The sequence below is a fragment of the Ascidiella aspersa genome, chromosome 2, assembly GCF_963924565.1.
Source record: "Ascidiella aspersa chromosome 2, kaAscAspe10.2, whole genome shotgun sequence".
Classification (NCBI taxonomy): domain Eukaryota; kingdom Metazoa; phylum Chordata; class Ascidiacea; order Phlebobranchia; family Ascidiidae; genus Ascidiella; species Ascidiella aspersa.
Window position 1 is genome coordinate 1,483,138 of NC_139448.1, and position 12,149 is coordinate 1,495,286.

The window sequence follows — 12,149 nt, forward strand, 5'->3', positions numbered from 1 at the left end:
AATGGAATGGAACGCTTGTCATCAGCCATTCAACAGAGGGACACCCCGGTAAGCGTTCTTTATATTTTGCTTCTTCACTGATTCTTTCACTTAGGATTGCTCTTTTACACTTGCACCCATACATGATTATGCATTGATTTAGGTTGGTGTTTAGAGTGGTAATATTAAATTTAGTTTTTATTAACTTTGTTAGGTGTGTAAATAACCTCATGAAATGCCCATTAGCTATTTGACCGGATCTCTCTGTTACGCTTGTACCCAGTTAGTGAATATATGTCGATTTTTACTTCAGTGTCATGGCAATAAACCCCTTTTTAATATAATTATAAAGTGTGTCTGAGAGTGAAGTCTGTATCTACTTTGCCTAAAACTTTGAGTCGACACTTTCGTGGGCGACATTATCAAATCACTACTTTAAAGTTTAACAAGACAATATTGCTCGGGATGTAATAAAATACCATTTGTTGCTATCCCGAAGTAGGCAATTAGTTTATTGTAAGCGGTACAGTAAAACGCTTTACTATTATTTTTTGTTTATTATGTTTAAACTATAAATCCAGGAGATCGTATAATATGTAGTTGATTATATCGTGTCTTCAACCGGGAATGAATTTTAAGGACAATATTTTTGGGAACTTTGTTCTAGTTAGTCTAAATCAGTGGTTCTTAACCTTTTATCAGCTGCGCCGCCTTGGTTATTGCTTTGTGCCCCCTACGAAAAGCAAGTCATCATTTTTTAATTTAATATCACTGAGACAACATAAAATAGTGAAGTTTATTGTTGGTCGAGCGGAGCGCGAAAGATTTTAGTTTTATTTTGTTGAATTGGCTAAACTGTAATTCAGGAGGCTTTTCGCATTTGCATACAGCAAATTGCTCGTGCTCGACACATTAATTTTTCATCCAGCAGATCATCCAGGTAAGAACCGCTTTATGGTCTCTCAAACTAACAATAGCTTTTCGGGATCATTTTTTGTGACTACGTTTTAGTTGGTCTAATTAAAGCCATTGATTGCGATTCGTTTTCGTCAAATAACTGGTTTCATTATGAGATTAAACGCAACACGTCCTAGTCTATTGTTAAAATCCACCCGCTTTCTCACTGAACAGATTGTTTTGTGAAAAGGCAAGTTTCAATGAACTTGTACTTCCAGATGAAGCGAGTCGAGTTGCATGGCAATGACAAAAGCCGAGAATCAGGTGAACACATCGCTAAATGTTTGCACAACATCGAAGATTACCAACATGTCGTTAACACCCGGGCATACCAGCAAGCTGATGGTTCGAATGTTGTTGAACGGACCATTCAACAACAACTGGTAAATCGTTTGCACCGTTGTGTGTGTTCGTACAATAGCAATTGCAAACTTACACAACAAAAAGGTTGCGAAAAATAACACATACCAAGTTTGATTTCTGGCGTATTCATAGTGGTTGGGTGCCGACTGCACCATGCACGAAAAAACAAGAGCTTTTGGAAAAAACTTACAGCCAATGAATAATAATACCTTAAGGATAAATACTAAAAACATAAATCCAGGTTTGTTAGTTGGAATTTGTGTCTGTTTTTCAGATGACAGTATGAACTTGGAAAAGTGTGCATTAAAAAATACTTCAATTTGCTCATGATTATAATAAAATTCATCGTTTTACAAAAATGTACAAAAACATTTTCCCAATAAAAAAAGATATATAAATATATATTTTCATGTCTAAACTTTCATTTTACCTCTGTAACAAACGCCTACTGTTGTCTTCCATTGCAAGTTTTGCCTGCAGATTTAACGAAACACAATTTCCTGTACCAAAAGCACACTAATCAAATCAGTCGATCAATGACTTAAGCAAGGCAGGCTAGAAAAACAACTAGCCTGTGGTGAGGTTCGAACTCACGACCTCGGTCATACAGGGACCACGGGTTTAACAACTGAGCTACACCTGCTCAGAGGGAAGCAATTCGAGAAACAACCATACGCCAATGTACAGGCAACTTCACATTGAAGAAAATCTACAGTACAACCTACGACCCGCCCTATTTACAAACTGGGCAAGAGGCAATGGCCTCTATTTTTTTTGCCTTTTTTTACTATGTAAATGTAAAATAAACTGTCACCTAAGCCAACACATTTGTGATATCATCGAATATGTCGACCATTGTCATTTTGAATGAAACCAATAGAAGCACAATAGGTTCTGGTGCCAATCGGACTTTAGGAATATGTGCCCTGCCATTTTAGGATAAAAACATTGTTAAAATAATAGCCTCTTATTAGGGGCGTACCAAGCAATATAGAAAAGTGTAAGATTATGCGATCGGTAGCCGGGACGTCGGACGTACACAGGAACACTTGCTTTGGTGTCTTATCGAGGTTGAAGCTTTCATATTGCGGGGAAGCGGTCGGCGGTTGGGCAAAACGGTTCGGCCAATTGTCGGGAGAAAGCTGTAGGAAAGGCGGACCGTTGAACCACATTCCAGACTTTACCAGAGCTTGAGCGCACATTCCTCGTGAAGCTTGATCGGCCGGATTTAATTCGGTTGGAACATGCATCCAGTCGTAGGATTTCGTATGTTCGAGGATTTGCGATAGACGGTTTCGTGCAAATGTCGGAAAATTCTTGGTTTCTGCTCTTAACGATTGAAGTACAATTGAGGAATCTGTCCAAAAGATACATGGACAATCGTGGATTTCCAATTCTTCCTGGATACGGCGGGATAGCTTCACGGCGTCCAGTGCAGCCTCCAATTCCAGTCTTGGAATAGTGTGTTTTCCAGCACCCGACAGCAAGGACTTTTCCATAACGAGTGAACATTTGACGTCACCTTGTTCATTAAACTTTCGTAAGTAGCAGACTGCGCCACGTGCAGAATTGGAAGCGTCAGCGAAAAAGTGAAGTTGAGTTCCTGTCCAAGGACGGATATTCAATGGTTCGAAGCAACGAGGAACCCTTACGTCATGAAGATGACGTAGGCTGTGGCGCCATGTATTCCATCGCTGTTCTTCGGAGCCTGTTATTGGTTCGTCCCAATCTACCTTCTTATGGTAGAGGTCTCTATAGATCAGCCTTGCTTCGAGTATGACCGGCGCTACGAACCCCAACGGGTCAAATAAGGAGTTCGTGATGGACAACATGACACGGCGTGTTAGAGGTTGTTCGGGGAAGCTGATTTCGAACTGAAACTCATCGGCCTTTACGTTCCATATGATTCCCAATACACGCTGCTGCGTTGCTTCGCCCAGTTTTACTTCCTGTACAGCCTTTGCCCTTTCTTCAACGGGAACGGATTCCATGACGTCATCACTTGTTGACAACCATTTTGTCAGTTTAAATCCGCCTTTAGCAAGTAGCTTTCGTAAGTATTTTACTAGTTGGACTCCTGTAGTCGAGTCGTTTGCTGTGGCAAGGCAGTCGTCTACGTAAAAACCCTTCAATACGGTTTGCGCAACTCCAGGGTGAAATAATTTGCCGAACTGTTTGGCGGTTTGGCGCAAGCAAAATGTTGCACAGCTGGGAGAAGACCGGGCGCCGAAAATATGGACGGTCATGCGATGTGGGAAGGGCGTTTTGGACATATCTCCTGGCCACCAAAGGAACCGCAGAGCGTGTCGATCTCGAGGCGCGACAAGTACCTGATGAAACATGGCCTCTATGTCTGCCACTATTGCAATTCGGCCTTTCCGAAATCTCATCAGTACACCAACCAGTGAGTTCACTAAATCAGGACCTTTCATTAGCATATCGTTGATGGCGATTCCCTGGCATCTTGCAGCGCAGTCGAAGACGACTCGAACCTTGTCCGGCTTCCGTGGATTTATGACTGGATGGTGCGGTAAATACCAAGTGCGACTCGTTGTATCACTCTGATCGGAGGGTACTTCTTCTGCATATCCTTTATCGAGTAGACACTTTATTTGTTCGATGTATTGTTGGCGAAGCCTTGCGTCGTTTGATAAGCGTTTCTTTAAACTTGTCAATCGTCGACGTGCCATCTGTATACTGTCGGGGAGGATTGCGGAGTCGTTCTTCCATGGAAGAGGGAGCTGGAAATGGCCGTTTACAAGTTCCACCAGTCTGGACATCATGTTGTAAGCTACAACGTCTTCTCTGGAATACTGTAAACCGAATTCGGCCGCTTCCTTGTGGTTACTTATCCAGCGCATGAGAGAATCCACGTGCGTTACGTCAGTTTCGTGTGGAGAGGGAATAACTTCTCCCTCGTCATGGACAATAGCGCTTGCAAGTTCGTCTACCTCTCGTGGTATACCCGATGTTCTTAACAGGAAGTTAGCGCTATCCTCGGTTGATCGAGTTGCGAGTGAAGGTCCCTTTAATAGCCATCCTAAGGGTGTCTTGATAGCGTCTGGAAGATAACGAGGGTTTGGTGCGAAACGACTCTCCAGGCAACGATGAGCAAGGGCGTTGTCGTTGCCGATCAGTAGCATTACCGACCCGCCAGTAATGCGTGGCAAATTAACACCGCGGAGGTATTCATGCCGATCCAATTCGTATTGAGGTGGGGCAACAGTTGGCTTTGCGGGGATTTGGTCGATGAGCAACACATCTGGTAAGAAGATCTCCCCACTGCCTTCCAAGGGGCGTATTGATAGCGATATAGACGCTGTATTGACTTCCCGCTTTTCGGAACCCAACGTGCTTAGGTGGATGCTTGTTGACCTTTCAGTAGATGTAGCGTTCAGTAAGCTGGCCAACTTTCGTTCGCAAAACGTCGTGTTAGAACCGGAGTCTAACAGCGCATAAGTTTGAACTTATTTTTCTTCATAACGAACGCATATTGGAACCATGTCTAGATAAGCAGAAAGTTGCTTCGTATCCGCATCCTTCGATAAAGAATGTAGGCAGTTACTTCGTGCAGAGCTTTGACGAGCTGCGGTCTTTTCTGTGATATTGGGACGTTCAGTCTTGACGAAATGCAACAAAAAATGATGAAAACGGATTCTACAGCCACTTTGACTGCAAGTGACGTCACTGCGACAGTTTCGAACAGTATGGCCGTGGCGCAAGCATCTGTAGCAGCAAATGCAGTTCGCAAGTACTTTTTTCGGTCGGAGATGGCCTTTCTACGAAATTCTTCGCAATTCTCCAGGCGATGGGATTTTTCACAAAGTGGACATTGTCGAACAGCCTCGCTCTCAGTAGAAGTTGGTGCGACGACGGTGGTGTAAGTTGTAGCAAATTGTCGCTTAGACTTGGAGGTGGCAGCTTTGTTGCCATGCGGGTATACATCTTTGTTGTATTGATCCGCCAAAAAACTTCTTCCATAAGTTGAGTTGGCCTCCTTACTCTGAAGGTTGACGAATTCGGAAAAGTCTGAAAACGCTGCAACTCGACCGGCTGTATCTTGTACTTGTAGAGAAAAAGTCACCCAACGGTCCCTCAATTTAGTTGGCAATTTTGCTGCTATGGCCGTTATAAAGCCAACAGAATCGACTGTAGAGGCGCCGCGTATTTGCTTAAGAAGGCTTTCACAGCGACGAGCTACTATGTGTGGCTGCCCGTAGCGGTTGTATAAATGTTGTAGAGTACTTTCGAAAGCATCCTGCGGATTCCGGTTTACAGCATGATGCTTTACCTTATCGCAAACATGTTTTTGGCAGTGCTGCAGGAGGTAGTTGAGCTTCAAGTCAAACGAATCGACCTTCCTGCCAATATGTATGGTGTAGGTCGGGTGAAATCTGGTCGAGCGTTGGGTAACGTTGCGGAAATCCGGTGCGTGGCTTGTTGTAGTGAAAACTGGAACTGTCGACCGTTCTGACGTCGTAATTGCAACGGAAGCAGAAAGAGTTGAACGGGGGACATGGCCAAGACTTGCCGGACCGCTCAATCTGGGAGTAGAAGAAGATATGTGCGGAAACTCGATTGCGGGAAGAAGCGGAGTTATAGAACCTGAAAAGTTGCGTTGCAAGAGCCCTCTTCGGCGAGTTGAACCACAGTTGGACTCCGCAGCTTCTTCTTTTCTTGACACTGGAGGGTTAATCGGATTTATGAAATCCGAATAGTTACATAGAGAGAGCCCTCTTCGACGACTAGAGCCGCAGTTCGATTCCTCGTCGCAGGCAGCTTCTAGTTCGGTAGCTCGTGGCGATGACGAGTCCCGCGTAAACTTTCTTGAAACTCAAGCTCCAATGCCTCTCGTTCACGTTGGGTCTTCCGCTCAGCCGCTCTTTTCGCCTCCTCGTTCCGACGCCGGGCCTCTTCTACCTGACGTTGAGCCTCCTCCTTCGCCTCTTCTACCTGACGTTGAGCCTCTTCCTTTGCTTCTTCTGCCTGTCGCTGAAGTTGTCTCTCGGCGGCTTGCTTTTGCGACGCGAGACGTTCCTCTTCGTGTACTCTAGTAAGGCGTGCCATTTCCAACCTTTTTCGGCTCTCCCGCTGTCGAGTGCTGCTTTGCCTCGAGGATGCTCTTGTTGGGATGCTTCCTCGGACTGAACGACGAGCTGCATCATCAGCGGGGCTGTCAGGCAGCGGCGTATGCAATGGGCCTGCGGAAGAACTTCTCACGCGATCGAGCCACTCTTGCACGTGCTTTTGAAATTCATTGTAGCCAATACTACACTGTGCTTTCGTAAAGCTGGATCCTGGCACGACTTGGTTGTCGAGGATATTGCCACATAGAGACATAAGGTGAAGGTATTGGGCGTTGACATCCGGTAACAACGAGATGACTGTAGGGCGACCTTCGGCTTGCTTCATCTCACTTTCGACGTCTACGTACAATCGTTTAGCGCTTGCCATGCGACAATAATGGGATCCATGGTGTATGCGCAATGTGCTGTACTTCAGGTAACAATGGAGAAGCCTCGGGTCAGAGCGTGCAATGAAAAACTTAATGCTGCAGGAAATTAAGCAGAGCCCTGCAGGCACGATGCGTGGTGACACAAGACGACGGACGTTGTGCTTTACTACAACGGAAACAAAGAGCGCAAACGGCACAACGTGCTGAACTTGAGCGTGTCGAAAGCACTGATGCTGCACTTTGGTGCAACGGGACAACAGGAGTCGCGGGCACTTATTGCCGAGCGACGGTACTTCGTACGATGCACTTTGGTGCAACAGGAGTCGCGGGCACTTATTGCCGAGCGACGGTACTTCGTACGATGCACTTTGGTGCAACAGGAGTCGCGGGCACTTATTGCCGAGCGACGGTACTTCGTACGCTGCACATCGGTGCAACGGGACAACAGGAGTCGCGGGCACTTATTGCCGAGCGACGGTACTTCGTACGCTGCACTTTGGTGCAACGGGACAACAGGAGTCGCGGGCACTTATTGCCGAGCGACGGTACTTCGTACGCTGCGCTTTGGTGCAATTCCTGTTGTCCCGGGCACTTATTGCCGAGCGACGGTACTTCGTACGCTGCGCTTTGGTGCAATTCCTGTTGTCCCGGGCACTTATTGCCGAGCGACGATACTTCGTACGCTGCACTTCGGTGCAACGGGACAACAGGAGTCGCGGGCACTTATTGCCGAGCGACGATACTTCGTACGCTGCACTGTGGTGCAACGGGACAACAGAGTCGCAGGCACTTCTTGCCGAGCGACGGTACTTCGTACGCTGCACTTCGGTGCAACGGGACAACAGGAGTCGCGGGCACTTATTGCCGAGCGACGATACTTCGTACGCTGCACTGTGGTGCAACGGGACAACAGAGTCGCGGGCACTTATTGCCGAGCGACGATACTTCGTACGCTGCACTTCGGTGCAACGTGACAACAGGAGTCGCGGGCACTTATTGCCGAGCGACGATACTTCGTACGCTGCACTGTGGTGCAACGGGACAACAGAGTCGCGGGCACTTATTGCCGAGCGACGATACTTCGTACGCTGCACTTCGGTGCAACGTGACAACAGGAGTCGCGGGCACTTATTGCCGAGCGACGATACTTCGTACGCTGCACTTCGGTGCAACGGGACAACAGGAGTCGCGGGCACTTATTGCCGAGCGACGATACTTCGTACGCTGCACTTCGGTGCAACGTGACAACAGGAGTCGAGGGCACTTATTGCCGAGCAACGGTACTTCGTACGCTGCACTTCGGTGCAACGGGACAACAGGAGTCGCGGGCACTTATTGCCGAGCGACGGTACTTCACCGTACGCTGCACTTCGGTGCAACGGGACAACAGGAGTCGCGGGCACTTATTGCCGAGCGACGATACTTCGTACGCTGCACTGTGGTGCAACGGGACAACAGAGTCGCAGGCACTTCTTGCCGAGCGACGATACTTCGTACGCTGCACTTCGGTGCAACGGGACAACAGGAGTCGCGGGCACTTATTGCCGAGCGACGATACTTCGTACGCTGCACTTCGGTGCAACGGGACAACAGGAGTCGCGGGCACTTATTGCCGAGCGACGATACTTCGTACGCTGCACTTCGGTGCAACGTGACAACAGGAGTCGCGGGCACTTATTGCCGAGCGACGATACTTCGTACGCTGCACTTCGGTGCAACGTGACAACAGGAGTCAAGGGCACTTATTGCCGAGCGACGGTACTTCGTACGCTGCACTTCGGTGCAACGGGACAACAGGAGTCGCGGGCACTTATTGCCGAGCGACGGTACTTCACCGTACGCTGCACTTCGGTGCAACGGGACAACAGGAGTCGCGGGCACTTATTGCCGAGCGACGATACTTCGTACGCTGCACTGTGGTGCAACGGGACAACAGAGTCGCAGGCACTTCTTGCCGAGCGACGATACTTCGTACGCTGCACTTCGGTGCAACGGGACAACAGGAGTCGCGGGCACTTATTGCCGAGCGACGATACTTCGTACGCTGCACTTCGGTGCAACGGGACAACAGGAGTCGCGGGCACTTATTGCCGAGCGACGATACTTCGTACGCTGCACTTCGGTGCAACGTGACAACAGGAGTCGCGGGCACTTATTGCCGAGCGACGGTACTTCGTACGCTGCACTTCGGTGCAACGGGACAACAGGAGTCGCGGGCACTTATTGCCGAGCGACGATACTTCGTACGCTGCACTGTGGTGCAACGGGACAACAGAGTCGCGGGCACTTATTGCCGAGCGACGATACTTCGTACGCTGCACTTCGGTGCAACGTGACAACAGGAGTCGCGGGCACTTATTGCCGAGCGACGATACTTCGTACGCTGCACTTCGGTGCAACGGGACAACAGGAGTCGCGGGCACTTATTGCCGAGAGACGATACTTCGTACGCTGCACTTCGGTGCAACGTGACAACAGGAGTCGCGGGCACTTATTGCCGAGCGACGATACTTCGTACGCTGCACTTCGGTGCAACGGGACAACAGGAGTCGCGGGCACTTATTGCCGAGCGACGGTACTTCACCGTACGCTGCACTTCGGTGCAACGGGACAACAGGAGTCGCGGGCACTTATTGCCGAGCGACGATACTTCGTACGCTGCACTGTGGTGCAACGGGACAACAGAGTCGCAGGCACTTCTTGCCGAGCGACGATACTTCGTACGCTGCACTTCGGTGCAACGGGACAACAGGAGTCGCGGGCACTTATTGCCGAGCGACGATACTTCGTACGCTGCACTTCGGTGCAACGGGACAACAGGAGTCGCGGGCACTTATTGCCGAGCGACGATACTTCGTACGCTGCACTTCGGTGCAACGTGACAACAGGAGTCGCGGGCACTTATTGCCGAGCGACGGTACTTCGTACGCTGCACTTCGGTGCAACGGGACAACAGGAGTCGCGGGCACTTATTGCCGAGCGACGATACTTCGTACGCTGCACTTCGGTGCAACGGGACAACAGGAGTCGCGGGCACTTATTGCCGAGCGACGGTACTTCGTACGCTGCACTTCGGTGCAACGGGACAACAGGAGTCGCGGGCACTTATTGCCGAGCGACGGTACTTCGTACGCTGCACTTCGGTGCAACGGGACAACAGAGTCGCAGGCACTTATTGCCGAGCGACGGTACTTCGTACGCTGCACTTCGGTGCAACGGGACAACAGGAGTCGCGGGCACTTATTGCCGAGCGACGATACTTCGTACGCTGCACTTCGGTGCAACGGGACAACAGGAGTCGCGGGCACTTATTGCCGAGCGACGATACTTCGTACGCTGCACTTCGGTGCAACGTGACAACAGGAGTCGCGGGCACTTATTGCCGAGCGACGGTACTTCGTACGCTGCACTTCGGTGCAACGGGACAACAGGAGTCGCGGGCACTTATTGCCGAGCGACGATACTTCGTACGCTGCACTTCGGTGCAACGGGACAACAGGAGTCGCGGGCACTTATTGCCGAGCGACGGTACTTCGTACGCTGCACTTCGGTGCAACGGGACAACAGGAGTCACGGGCACTTATTGCCGAGCGACGATACTTCGTACGCTGCACTGTGGTGCAACGGGACAACAGAGTCGCAGGCACTTCTTGCCGAGCGACGATACTTCGTACGCTGCACTTCGGTGCAACGTGACAACAGGAGTCGCGGGCACTTATTGCCGAGCGACGATACTTCGTACGCTGCACTGTGGTGCAACGGGACAACAGAGTCGCAGGCACTTCTTGCCGAGCGACGATACTTCGTACGCTGCACTTCGGTGCAACGTGACAACAGGAGTCGCGGGCACTTATTGCCGAGCGACGGTACTTCGTACGCTGCACTTCGGTGCAACGGGACAACAGGAGTCGCGGGCACTTATTGCCGAGCGACGATACTTCGTACGCTGCACTGTGGTGCAACGGGACAACAGAGTCGCAGGCACTTCTTGCCGAGCGACGGTACTTCGTACGCTGCACTGCGGTGCAACGGGACAACAGGAGTCGCGGGCACTTATTGCCGAGCGACGATACTTCGTACGCTGCACTTCGGTGCAACGTGACAACAGGAGTCGCGGGCACTTATTGCCGAGCGACGATACTTCGTACGCTGCACTTCGGTGCAACGGGACAACAGGAGTCGCGGGCACTTATTGCCGAGCGACGATACTTCGTACGCTGCACTGCGGTGCAACGGGACAACAGGAGTCGCAGGCACTTATTGCCGAGCGACGGTACTTCGTACGCTGCACTTCGGTGCAACGGGACAACAGGAGTCGCGGGCAATTATTGCCGAGCGACGGTACTTCGTACGCTGCACTGCGGTGCAACGGGACAACAGGAGTCGCGGGCACTTATTGCCGAGCGACGGTACTTCGTACGCTGCACTTCGGTGCAACGGGACAACAGGAGTCGCGGGCAATTATTGCCGAGCGACGGTACTTCGTACGATGCAGTTCGGTGCAACGGGACAACCTCACCAGCTGTAAGACGGGAGACTTTGAAAACTTTTGTAGAAATCAAGCTTTGCAATACTCAACACTTCTTTCTATTATTGCTTGCGTCTACAAGGACAATAGCGAACGTTTAATTTTTCGGTACAAATCAAAACAGTAGAGAAATCGGTGCAGGTTTTCTGTAAGGCGAAAAAGTAAATTGTTAGCGCTCAATACTTCATAGACAAACAAAAAAGGTTACGAAATAAAACATACCAAAGTTTAATGTCTGGTGTGTATAGTGTCTTCAGTAATGATGCTCGTGGTGACTGCACCAAGCACCGCTAAACAAAAGCTTTATATATCAACTAAATTGGCCCCAAAGGCTAGAAGCTAGTTGCATTCTTTACGTGAGAGGCGCGCACTACCACGTCTAATTAAGTGAGTGTGCGTATGCGATGCGTCGCGCCATTATGCGCGCGCAAAAGCGAGAAATGGAGCAATAGCGAAAGGCAAAAAACTAACACTAAGTATAAATATTTTTTTAACATGAAATGAACAACTGCACTCAGCCTTGTCCACCTCAAGAGTATGTGTGTCCACGTGTTTGTCTGAATACAAAGTGTATATTACCTAGTTGGTGCTATATTTCAAGCAGCCATATTCTAAACACTCCTATTATGAATGTGTAGCGCACTGTTCAAAGAGAAATTTAAATTGTAAAATTTAACTTCGCAAAACGACAAAGAAATGTCACTCAATCCAAAGCATTTTGTGCCAACTTAAACTTCATAGAATATTTCGAGCATTGCTGTTTTAAATAAAAAACATTAGAGCAGGTTCATTGCCCCATAGGGCTGTATGTGGACCTAAGATAAATTTCGAACCAAATAGATTAATATAAAAATTACAGCTTGTATG